At 38.6% G+C, this 12,251-nt stretch overlaps 1 protein-coding gene across 1 annotated transcript in view; it reads right to left on the reverse strand.

Moving 5' to 3' along the window:
• Positions 1-12,251, reverse strand: part of LOC143377894 (uncharacterized) — a 93,497-nt gene that overhangs the window by 54,906 nt on the left and 26,340 nt on the right. The window contains exon 8 of the mRNA XM_076829711.1: positions 10,674-10,877. The gene's annotated coding sequence lies outside the window, so the exon portion shown is untranslated. The remainder of the gene's footprint in view (positions 1-10,673; positions 10,878-12,251) is intronic.

Genomic DNA, 12,251 nt, shown 5'->3' on the forward strand with positions numbered 1-12,251 from the left:
CACTCTAAACTAAATAGTATCTACTGAACTACATTATCACCTCTGTTCCTATTAACCCTAACGTCCATAACTCCTCTACCTTGCAAATCTAACATGTATTTACACAGCCGCAGAGCTAAACAATAATTAAACGCAGCCAACTAATAACCATGTCTAGAAAATACTGGCGATACGATCCTCCTGGGGTTAACAATGACGCACAAGATCGGTCACGTGCAGCGTTCGCGGGGCAGGAAGCGACTTTTAATATTTCAGATAAATCTCTGGGCCGCGTAAAAGGAAGAAGAGGGCCCGAAATCGGGGCCCCGCGGATAAAAACAGTAATTTATGACGCAATGCTCGCCGGCGATCGATAATTCTCGCGTTGCAAATGCGAGCTGGAGCGAGGGACCTCGAGCTTCCCTCTACCACCAGGCCTGCCTTTTACCCTTGCTACCATTCCCTTCGCCTCCTCCTTTATAGTTTAATGATAATAATGATAATAATGACCAGCAGAGGGGAGGGGGGCGAGAAGGGGGCGGGGACGTACCGAGAAGTCGTTCCGAGGGGGTGCACGCACCGCGAAAAGAATTCATTATGACGCCGGGATATCTATCAGGGACTTTATCTCGATGCGAGCGTTTAACAGGGAAGAGTATCGACGATAAAAATGTAATTTACGACGCACGCACCCGGGGGGCACCGACGACGCCTCGTGCCCCCGATCGGCTCGAGCATGTTGCCAGAGAACGGGCACGAAGGGGATGTTTACGCGAATAACGTTCTCGATTCGCGGAATCTGAAAGCAGATTGTGTACTGGTTTGGATGTTGCAGTGGAAATTGTGGGTTATTTTTTATGGAAATACGCTTCGCGGTGGTAGCGTTCCTTTGGGGTTGGTGGACCAGTTCAGGACCCTTTCAGGATGGTATACTGTCCCGTTTATACGTCAGTGGACGCTTGATCATTTTGAGCGAATTTATTATTCCAACGTGGATGCCATCCTACTTAGATAGTTTATTTATAATCGACTTCGGAGATCTGGACGAACCGTTTAACTCAATTGCATCGGATGGCGGATACAGTCCGCCTTTGTTTAAATAAAACTTCACATTAAACTTGATACAGAGTGGCGGACAAAAGAAAGTTTACAACTTTTAAAATCGCATAACTTTTTTAGAATAGGTCCAAACGACATGAGTTTTTTTGGGGGAAGCTAGACTTATTTTGCTAAGTGACGTGTTTCGTCGTTTTGAAGGAAAGTGCAATTGGTTGGAATAGCAAAAAAAAAATAGTAATAGAATAAGGTCGCTAATTCTATTACTATTTTTTTTTTTTTTTTTTGCTAGTTCGACGAATTGCATTTTTTTCAAAACGACGAAACACGTCGTATAGCAAAATAAGTCTAGCTTCTAAAAAAAAAATGAATTTCGTTTGGATCAGTTCTGAAAAAGTTATGCGATTTTAAAAGTTGTAAACTTTCTTTCGTCCGCCACTGTAAATACTTCATATACACGATGTTATAATATTCTTTTCACTAACAGTAGGAACTTTTGTATCGCTTCTTACGAACTTTGAGGGGTGGTTTCACCCCCCAAATATGCAAACAGGCCAAAATACAAAAAAAAACACGTATTTCTTGTTTTCCGGCCAACTAAAACATATCCGAAGACCAAAGCAATCGGAGGAGGACACCTGAAAACCTCTCCTTGTGAGTCTATGTGCGTAAGTACTACGGACAACGGATTGTTTCGTCAAAGTGGGTATGTAATGAATTATAACAGCGAAAATTTTTCAGTGGTTTGTGTACATCTATTGTTCTAGCAAAGTAATTAAAATGAGTTAAAATAATTAGACAATAATGCGATGCCCTCCATAGTTTGAGATGTTGATGTTGAGTATCAAGAATCGAAGAAAATTTACTTAGAATCGAAGAAGGAACGAGAAATATTAACAGAGTTTATAGGTAATCGAAAGGATGCCGCTATTAATTTAAGCGGCCATACCCAAACGAGGTGGATATAAGATTATTTAATAACTTTTTCACAGGAATTTTAACATAAAATTTGAAATACATAAACAATTATTTTCTACCAAACCAGCTACCATATATTTATTAATGACCGTAACATTTTGCCAGAAAAATTGGCAGAAATATGTTTAAACAAAAGAATTTTTCTAAAGTAGTTTAGATAATTGAATTTCTACTTTAAAAAAAACAATTAAAAAGAATTGTTCTTACACCAAATAATTTCTGATGTATACGATTAAATACCATTTTCGAACATCAACTTTGGGAGCTGTTTTCATCTTTTTCAGAAGGTGGACGATTGTCGATACAAAAAATGTCCGTTGAATATTTTCCCCAGAACTACTTCTCAGGTTTGATCAAAAACGACGTGTACGGTTTCGATGTATTGGCGTATAGTTAAGGGGAGGTTCTGGTCTAGAGCCCCCAAAAATAGGTGATATTTAGGAATTAATTAAAGGAAAACTACTATATATAATTTAATGGGACCTTTTGCATTGTATTATAGATGTCTTAGATTATAGAAATATATTTTTTGTTTTATAATTAATCATTGCAGACAACCTTGGGGAGTCGTTAAAGTCAAGGCGTCAAAAATTTGATCCAAATCAGTGGGACCTCTATCTCCAAAAGTTATTATCGGATTCGACTGAAACCTTGTTTATTTTGAAGATTATTCTTCTGTCTAGGGGGAGGGGCTAGAAAAAAATACAAAAAATGACATTTTTTTAGAAAATAACGACACTTCAAGTTTGAAATCACTTTGCCCTGTATTTTTCGTCCTTTCATCGCCTTTGAAAATTATAAATTTTCAACTTTTTGTAATTTTTTTAGCCCCCCCCCCTAGCCAAAAGAATAATCTTCAAAATAAAAAAAGTTTCAGTCGAATCGGATAATAACTTTTGAAGATACAGGTCCCACCGTTTTGAGAACACTGTTTCGAGAAAAACGCATTTTACGAATTTCAACAAATCCTTTTAAACACGTTTTCCTAAAAGATTGAACATTCGAAAAATGAAATAAAAAAAATCAGTGTCCGATGACTTATGGATGAGAGTGTACATATTTCTGTGGGTCGTGATGAGTATTTCGATGATATTCACATGTTTAGTATCCCTTTCTATATTTTTTAATCGAACACTATTGGAAAATGAATACGTCTCAAACACAAATTATTGTGGGGCGCAAAAGTGTCTCCTATAAAAAAGTCCTAAGTTGCTATCACGTATGTGTACAGTGGGTTGGGACTGTTTGAATAATTTCTGTTCGAATGTTCGATAAGTGTTGAACTGTTGCAAGTGTTTCCCGAATAATTATTGTAGCATTTGAATATTATCGTTTGAATATTTATCTAAATAATGAGGATGCTTTTAAATTACTATATCATGAATCACAAATTGTGGAAATAGATAGGTATTACATAAGTTCCCCTTCGCAAGGAAGCTAAATTGCTTATTTAATTATTACAGCCAATTTATTTATCTAATAGGCCGTTATTCGAATGAGAATTGTAAAGACAGAAACGTCAGCTGAACGCGTTAAGTTAGCTTTTTAAATAATTATTCAAGATTTACAATTTCATCTCAGATTTTATCTCACTTACAGTTAGCTTGCAAAGGGAAGAAATTTAGTTTAAACATTCTACCGACGCCTGGATTACAGCCATTTAATTAGACGATCATTAATTACACGGCCGACGATTTTAGTTACGTAATATCTTCGAAATCGCCTCATCTAAGCCAGAAATTATTATTCAAACGCGATGCACAAGTGATTAGAGCACCTAGGACTGTTCATTAAAACCCCCCAGGAAATTATAACATATAGCAAACCCGTGTCACGCTTCAGACCAGGAATTTCATATTTCGAAACATTTAGTTCTCAGATATGTATATTGCACCCTCAGGCAGCACGCCATAAATTTTTATGAAACGCCAAGGTTACAATTTGCACAGATTTACCAGGAAATATTTTCAAGTGCACATAATTAAAAGATATCGTATCGCTCCTGTGCCTTCCTAATTGGAGGCAAAGCGCAGGCTCGTCCAGCAGCTGACAAAATTCGTCTGCCAGCGATGTGGCAAAAAACACAGCACCAGGTAAAAATTGATTATTCGCTGGAGCTACGTGAGGGTCATTTATACGAAGTGTATGATTTATCGATGCATTTCGGATGCGTTCTCAATGAGCCACCGAAACACTGAACGACTTTTTGGCCGCTAGCCGAGGGGACGGTAAGATCCTCGTGATTTGTGTGGCCATTCCGCGATGGTAATGCGGAGAAACCGCGATTAATTTCTTTCTGCTCAAGCAGTCCAAGCATCCACTTAGAAGCAACGAATCACCATCCCGTGAACTTTTTACGAATCGGGGGCATTTTAGACTCGGTGAAGGTAAAACATGTGTCTTGTTGCCGCCGCGGCGGAGAAAAAGATTGGAGGGAGAAAACATTAGTTATCACTATAAATATAATGAAGAAGAGGAAGCAGGGGGCTGCTCTATGCGGCGCTTCGCGAGAAAAAGGGTAGGTATTTTTTAAAATGTTGCTCACGATTCGAGAGAAAGATGCTGAAATTTTGGAAAATATTATAAGAATTGCAGTATTTTAATATCTGCAGTATTTGGGAGGTTTCTGTTGTTGGTCATATATTCGAGCGGGATTTTCAAATCGACTAAATGTACCTTACCGCAATTTGCTGATTATTGCCGAATGGGCATTTAAATTGGTTGTCTAGTGATTTCCCTAGTTTATGTCTGTCTTTGTCGAGTGACGCCTCTTATTATATCTCCTCTTTGGCCGACCATGAGTCTAATTTCAAAGGCCTTATTGCGCTTGGGTGTCGAGAACCAGCTGGGCCCGATGATGGGCCAGAGGTCCTCAGCGGCCACCGGTTTCCCAGGAAGATTTTTCCCTTTTTCTAATTATTGGGGAAGGTGTTGGTTCGTCACCCTAGATATGGGTGAGGCTGGATTGCGCCAATGATAGCACAAATTTAGTTTGCGTGGACTGAGTCCACGTAGAGTCTTCGGGGGTTCCTGTTCTGAGAGACCAGATATAGTCGTCTTCCTTTGACGACTTTAAAAAAAAATTTAACTTTAAAAAAAGGATTTAATGTCGACTAAATTTTAAAAAATTTAGCTCCTCCAAACAAAATTATTAACTTAAAAAAAATCGAATTTAAACTCAACTAAATTTAATGAAATTTAGCTCCTCCACGAAAAAAATTTCTTAAAAAAAAAATTGAATTCAATGTCAACTAAATTAAAAAAAATTTAGCTCCTCCAAACAAAATTATTAACTTAAAAAAAATCGAATTTAAACTCAACTAAATTTAATGAAATTTAGCTCCTCCACGAAAAAAATTCTTTAAAAAAAATCGAATTCAATGTCAACTAAATTTAATAAAATTTAGCTCCTCGAAAAAAAATTTTAACTTAAAAAAATCGAATTTAAACTCAACTAAATATAATGAAATTTAGCTCCTCCTCAAATAAAATTCTTTAAAAAAATCGAATTTAATGTCAACTAAATTTAATAAAATTTAGCTCCTCGAAAAAAAATTTTTAACTTAAAAAAAATCGAATTTAATGTCAACTAAATTTAATAAAATTTAGCTCCACGAAAAAAAATTTTAACTTAAAAAAATCGAATTTAATGTCAACTAAATTTAATAAAATTTAGCGCCACGAAAAAAAAATTTTAACTTAAAGAAATCGAATTTAAACTCAACTAAATATAATGAAATTTAGCTCCTCCACGAAAAAAATTTCTTAAAAAAAAAATTGAATTCAATGTCAACTAAATTAAAAAAAATTTAGCTCCTCCAAACAAAATTATTAACTTAAAAAAAATCGAATTTAAACTCAACTAAATTTAATGAAATTTAGCTCCTCCACGAAAAAAATTCTTTAAAAAAAATCGAATTCAATGTCAACTAAATTTAATAAAATTTAGCTCCTCGAAAAAAAATTTTAACTTAAAAAAATCGAATTTAAACTCAACTAAATATAATGAAATTTAGCTCCTCCTCAAATAAAATTCTTTAAAAAAATCGAATTTAATGTCAACTAAATTTAATAAAATTTAGCTCCTCGAAAAAAAATTTTTAACTTAAAAAAAATCGAATTTAATGTCAACTAAATTTAATAAAATTTAGCTCCACGAAAAAAAATTTTAACTTAAAAAAATCGAATTTAATGTCAACTAAATTTAATAAAATTTAGCGCCACGAAAAAAAAATTTTAACTTAAAGAAATCGAATTTAAACTCAACTAAATATAATGAAATTTAGCTCCTCCACAAATAAAATTCTTTAAAAAATCTAATTTAATGTCAACTAAATTTAATAAAATTTAGCTCCACGAAAAAAAATTTTAACTTAAAAAAAATCGAATTTAATGTCAACTAAATTTAATAAAATTTAGCTCCTTCAAACAAAATTTTAACTAAAAAAAAATCGAATTTAAACTCAACTAAATATAATGAAATTTAGCTCCTCCTTTGCAAAGCTTGTGAAAGCAGTCGCCTCAAATTATTATCACGCCCAATGTATATATCCGCGTCTTAAGTTATTATTTCTGTAGTTGTTATTATTAAAGTTAATGCTAGGAGATACTGTTGTTACAGTTATTTCAAATTCTCCCAGCCAGTCACAGTTCCCATCGCCATTAATTTGCCGCCGGGAAGCGTTGTTCTGATACGCACAAAGTGTCAGACGCGCACCTGCGTTCGCTATTAGTTTAGTGGCGTACGGTCGAAACACTAACAATAAATAAAACGTGCAGTAGAATACTTTATCATTGGTGAAAATTAGCCCAGCATCTGCCTAGAGCGAGGGTCAACTTAGCCCACTTTCACAATCACTCAACTGACCCACCACCCAAATGAAAGCATAGAGTAGGTACTTGTGAACCTCGGGGCAAAACTAGCAGCGAAGTAGGCGCCAATCCGCGACAGTCGAAGAACGGAGCATTCCCTGGTGAGTCTAGCCTACGGTGCAGCACTAAATAGTCGGAGCTTTATTATCCAGCCGCGGCACCTTTAATTGGCAAGAAAGAAGAGACACAGAGCACCCGCTCCCCCAAAGGCCTGGGCGTCGATAAACGTGGCTGGCTGCGACTCGATCCAATGGGATTTCAAGGGCCACGCGAAAGGGTGATGCGTGGCTAAATAACAGCGAGATGCCAGGGACCGTGGCCGCGAGGGAACAAAAGCGGGCCCCGGGCATTATGGCGGGAAAAACGGCAGAATGCCGGGGCGGAATTCGAGAGCCGCGTTCCCGACAGTACTGGAAGTCGGCGCGCTTAGAACTTAGCGGATAAACGCGAAACACGCTGTATATAATTGGAAAGGAGGACGGAAAGGACCGTGCACCGAGCCACCGCGTAAGAACGCGACGGATGAATGCGCCGGCCAGGGGGGGCAGGGTGGCCGTTGAAAAAGGGAGGCGCGTGAACGACGAGGGGGAAAATGAGCGGGCGTAAAAACACATGGGGGCGAAAGCTGGCGATTAGAGGGGGTGGTAATTACCGAGAACCCTTTCAGAATGGGATACATGCGAGTGGAAATATTGGAGCTGATACGAGGGGCGCCACAGTGGTCTGTCGAAAAGCGATAGGCCTACGGCCTCTGTATATACTCGTGTACATATCCTTAGATTAATTTAGGCTAGGTTAGATTTAATTAGGTTTAGAATTATACTTAAGACGCTCACACCAAAGTGACCTCCCTGGTTTAGACCCGATTGCTCCAGGGAAAACACAGCACAACTGCGCTATGGCTGAAAAGATAGGGAAAGCAAACTAAGTGCAATTTAACATATATTAAAAATTAGTTAGAGACTGATACCTAGAATATAGTGTTATTGAAACGAGGTGCCAATTCGGCTGTGTTTATACCTAGTAAGCATTTATAAAAAACTGTTACGTATTCTTTATGGCAAAATAAACACATTTCAAAAAAAAAAAGTGGTCTGTCTATTGATGGGCTAGCGTAGAGTTACAGTCTAAACTCTAACAGAAGCGTGGCGGGCATACTTTCAAAACCGTTCATTATAATAAAGTGTAAATGATTACACATATTCTACCCACTTAGTACTACAGCGCTTTTATATTAATATGCTGTCCAATCGCCGTTGCTGTCAATATAATCGCCTTACATCCTTCAGGCACGCTTTCGATTAAATTGACTGCATGCTCTTTAGGTAAGGCCCTCTATATTAAGCAAATCTGTCGGACAAGTTGTTTCACAGTCCATACACCAGGGGTGCACAGGGAGCCGTTTTCAGCGCCTAGCTGCGAGCAACCCGCCTGTCCCGTTGCTAAGGTAGAATCGGTGAGGCGAACTGCAGTAGCGTACGTGCAATTGGTATGACTTGAACCCATGAACATAGGAATATAGGGACGGAGGAATAGTTGCGGGAGGTGATCTCCTTGCGGGAGGGGCGACGAGGTAACATACACCTTCTTTTTATTGGCTGCTGCTTAGCGCAAGCGCAGTGATGCTTAATGATGAACTTTTGTCGCGTCGCAAGCAGGAATAGTGGCAGCAATATTTGAAGCGTTTCTCGGAGTGTGGTGTGCAGTGCGTATTCATCTCATGTATTTTAATAATTATAAATGCATGTTTCTCTTCAATTTTCATTATTTTTACAATTTATATTCGTGAATAATCACTTCGTTAGTATATACTTACAATTAGACGTATGTACGTACTAATCTGTAACAAACACTTTTTCATAATTAGCGGTACAGAGCATGCGCAGAATGCAACCAATCAAATCCAGGCGGATGTAGGTGTTCTCCCTCCCGCCCTCAAATACATATCGCTCCCCTTGCCTATAGTCGCAACTATTCCTCCGTCCCTATATTCCTATGTCCATGCTTGAACCCAGCTATATACACTACTGCAGTTCTCCTCACCGAGTCTAACCTTAGCAACGGGACAGGCGGGTTGCTCCCAGCGAGGCGCTAAAAACGGCTCCCTGTGCACCCCTGCCATACACATTTTCCTTGAAGCTTCACCTTGCATATATCCCCAAACATTGTTGGTTCTTTCGGATGCGCGCAGAGAAAAACGACTTCGAATCGCTTAGCGTACGCGATACTAGTCACAGTGTCTCATAGTCACAGGTTGGGCTTCTTTTTTTTTCGTAAAGGTGCGCACTCTACGTAAAAAATAAGAAACTGGACGTCACATGATAATTTCTGTCTTCCAGAAAGGATTCAGGCTTTTTTCTCAGCGAACACAGTGAGTATCAATGTCAAACTTTTTTTTCATTTATTAAGCTACTTGTGATGTGTACGGAACAATTTTTTAAATACACTTTTAATTGTGTTTTGTCAATGTTACCTGGAGTTGAAAATCGCGGCTTTGGAAAGAAATACCTCCCTGGCGGGAGTGATTTAAGCTCACAGACTCATATGAAACAAAAAAAAAACTGATTCTTAATCATTATGAGTACCGCTACCGCAGGTGCCAGAATTAGTCGCGTAAGTCAAAATTTAACAAAATAGCGCGCATTCAAACTTGAGGTTTCGAAATTTTCCATTCTTACTTGAAGTTTGAATGCGCGCAATTTTATTAAATTTTGACTTACGCGGGTAATTTTTGCACCTGCGTTAGCGGTACTCATAACGATTAAGAATCAGTTTGGTTTTTTTTTGTTTCAGATGAGTCTGTGAGCAGAAATCACTCCCGCCGTCTTTTCAAAGGCGCGATTTTGAACTCCAGATGTAATGTACTGACCCTTTCTGATTGTTTTTCTCCGACTTTCTCTGCAAATATGATTCACACTAATTACCCAAATGCTGCGTAAATGTAAATACTGCGTCATCCCTGCTACCCATCGTTATCTTAGCCAATGCGTCACCTATCCAAAATCCTTCAATTCTGCCCTGTCCCGTCATCCCCTCTCCTACATTCAGAAACCTTTAAAACCCATCACAGTCCCTTATCCTACAGCATTACTATTCCAAAAGCCACCAGTGTCAGTCACGGATATAAGTTAAAACAGTTGAATCTCCAATATTCTTACTTTAATTGAATAAATATCTTTATAAGTATTATTCGTAAAAACGATACTTTGAATTATCCTTGTGTCCATTACACAGATAACATTGAAAAAACACAATTAAAAGTGTATTTAAACAATTGTTCCGTATACGTTACAAGTAGCTTAATAAATTAAAACAAACTTTGTCATTGTTATTCATTGTATTCGCTGAGAAAAAAAAGCCTGAATGTTGCCGAATTTCGCGGCGTGATTACCAGAATGATCCCTTAAATATTTTTTTATTTTGTCAATGCCCAACTCTGCCTAATACTATCCATTTAAGTAGTAGTCTAATGCAACCCCAGTTGAATTTGCACCAACTTACAACAAATTAAACAAAAGCCTAAACACGCAAGACTACTTCTCCCTCCTGGACGTCTGAAAGCCGCCAGGCCCTAGGTCCCCAACGCCGCACCACGCGCCATTGATGCAGTCGTCAAGCGCGACGAGCAAAAGGCTGTAGAATGCAAATAGGAGCGTAGAAAACCGCAGACGAGACGGGAAGAAGAAAAGCGCCCGTCTTCAACGGGCAAGAACGAGACTCGAGCGAGAGGGGGAGGGGGGGGGAGGAAACGGGGGATGGAAAAGGAAGAAACTGAAACCGACACTCACCGAAGCAGGCCGGTTGGTGCACGTCCCGGTACCGGTGGCCGCATAACGACGGTTATGTCGGATATGATTATACGGGCAATGAAATACCACGGGCCGAGAGGGAAATACTTTTTGCCCGACTTCGGCGGAGTCCAGCGGAGCGTTGCAACGCCGCCGTTCTTCTTCGCCGTCCTCCCTGGCTGCGGCACGATGATCGTTTCTCCTCTGCAACGATTCAACGAAGTAATTAGAGAGCTGGATGTATTGCGCTCGTTATCGGGGTTCCTTTTAGGACGGGGCAATAATTAATTCCTAACGACGACACGCGCTCGCGCCGTCGACTTTAGGGGAGCAAGCAGAGAGCCCGTGCGCGTATGCTTTCCTTCTACCGCGTCCCCTTTCCGCGGCTAACGGCCGACACAGACGGATACCACCTCGAGGAAGAAGCCGATCTTCGGCCATACCGTTAACCCTATGGGGTTGGAATTCTCGATAAGAAAGGAAGCTCCGAGGAGAAACGTGCACTCGAGTGTAATTAAAATCAGAGACGGGAAATAGGGGTTTATATCGAAGTGATCTGATTGGTGTTGATTGTATGTTAATGTTTGTATTACGGTGGGCTCCCGCTTAAGGGGTTATACCTAGTCAGGCGGTCGAAAAGAGGCGAATATTTGTGAATTTTTTTTGAAGAAGCGGAAGCGTGTATTTGTACAGAACTTTTTGCGTTTAAAAGAGCAACATTTAAAAAACATTTGGTAATTTTTTCGTAGAAAAATATTTAAGTTTATAATAAAATAACAAGCGACATCCAAGAAGCATTTTTGAAAATTTGGTTTTGCGGTGAGCATATTCATTCGGAACCAGATTATCTAAAATCAAAAAACAAAAAAGATTTCGTTAGTATATTAATGTATCCTCAGGTTGACGGAGAGAATTTTCCGAAATATTAAGTTAAAACAAAATGGCGGCTATTTAAAGTTGAAATCCTGATTTTTTCCTGCAAAAATTACGCGAGAAAATCAGGATTTCAAATTTAAATAGCCGCCATTTTGTTTTAACTTAATATTTCGGAAAATTCTCTCCGTCAACCTGAGGATACATTAATATACTAACGAAATCTTTTTTGTTTTTTTATTTTAGATAATCTGGTTACGAATGGCAGTGCTCCCCGCGAAAGCAAATTTTTAAAAATGCTTCTTGGATGTCGCTTGTTATTTTATTATAAACGTACATATTTTTCTACGAAAAAATTACCAAATGTTCTATAAATGTTGCTCTTTATAACGCAAAAAGTTTTGTAAAATTATACGCTTCCGCTTCTTCAAAAAAAAATCACAAATATTCGCCTCTTTTCGACCGCCTGACTAGGTATAACTCCTTAACCGGTCCCTGTGGGACCGGACCCCTGTCGACGAATGGGTGGTTAATTCGAAATGAAAGAAAATATATCAGGCACCCAGAAGCAAAGGGATGCAACATTTTTCTGATATCGAGAAAATCGAGTATGGAATTCAAATGTGTTGTAAAAATTCTATGAAAATTACATTGACGTATAGTAGTAAATGGCAACATTATATTTAAAGATTTAAGTGACCACTG

The sequence above is a fragment of the Andrena cerasifolii genome, chromosome 16, assembly GCF_050908995.1.
Source record: "Andrena cerasifolii isolate SP2316 chromosome 16, iyAndCera1_principal, whole genome shotgun sequence".
NCBI classification, from domain to species: Eukaryota; Metazoa; Arthropoda; class Insecta; order Hymenoptera; family Andrenidae; genus Andrena; species Andrena cerasifolii.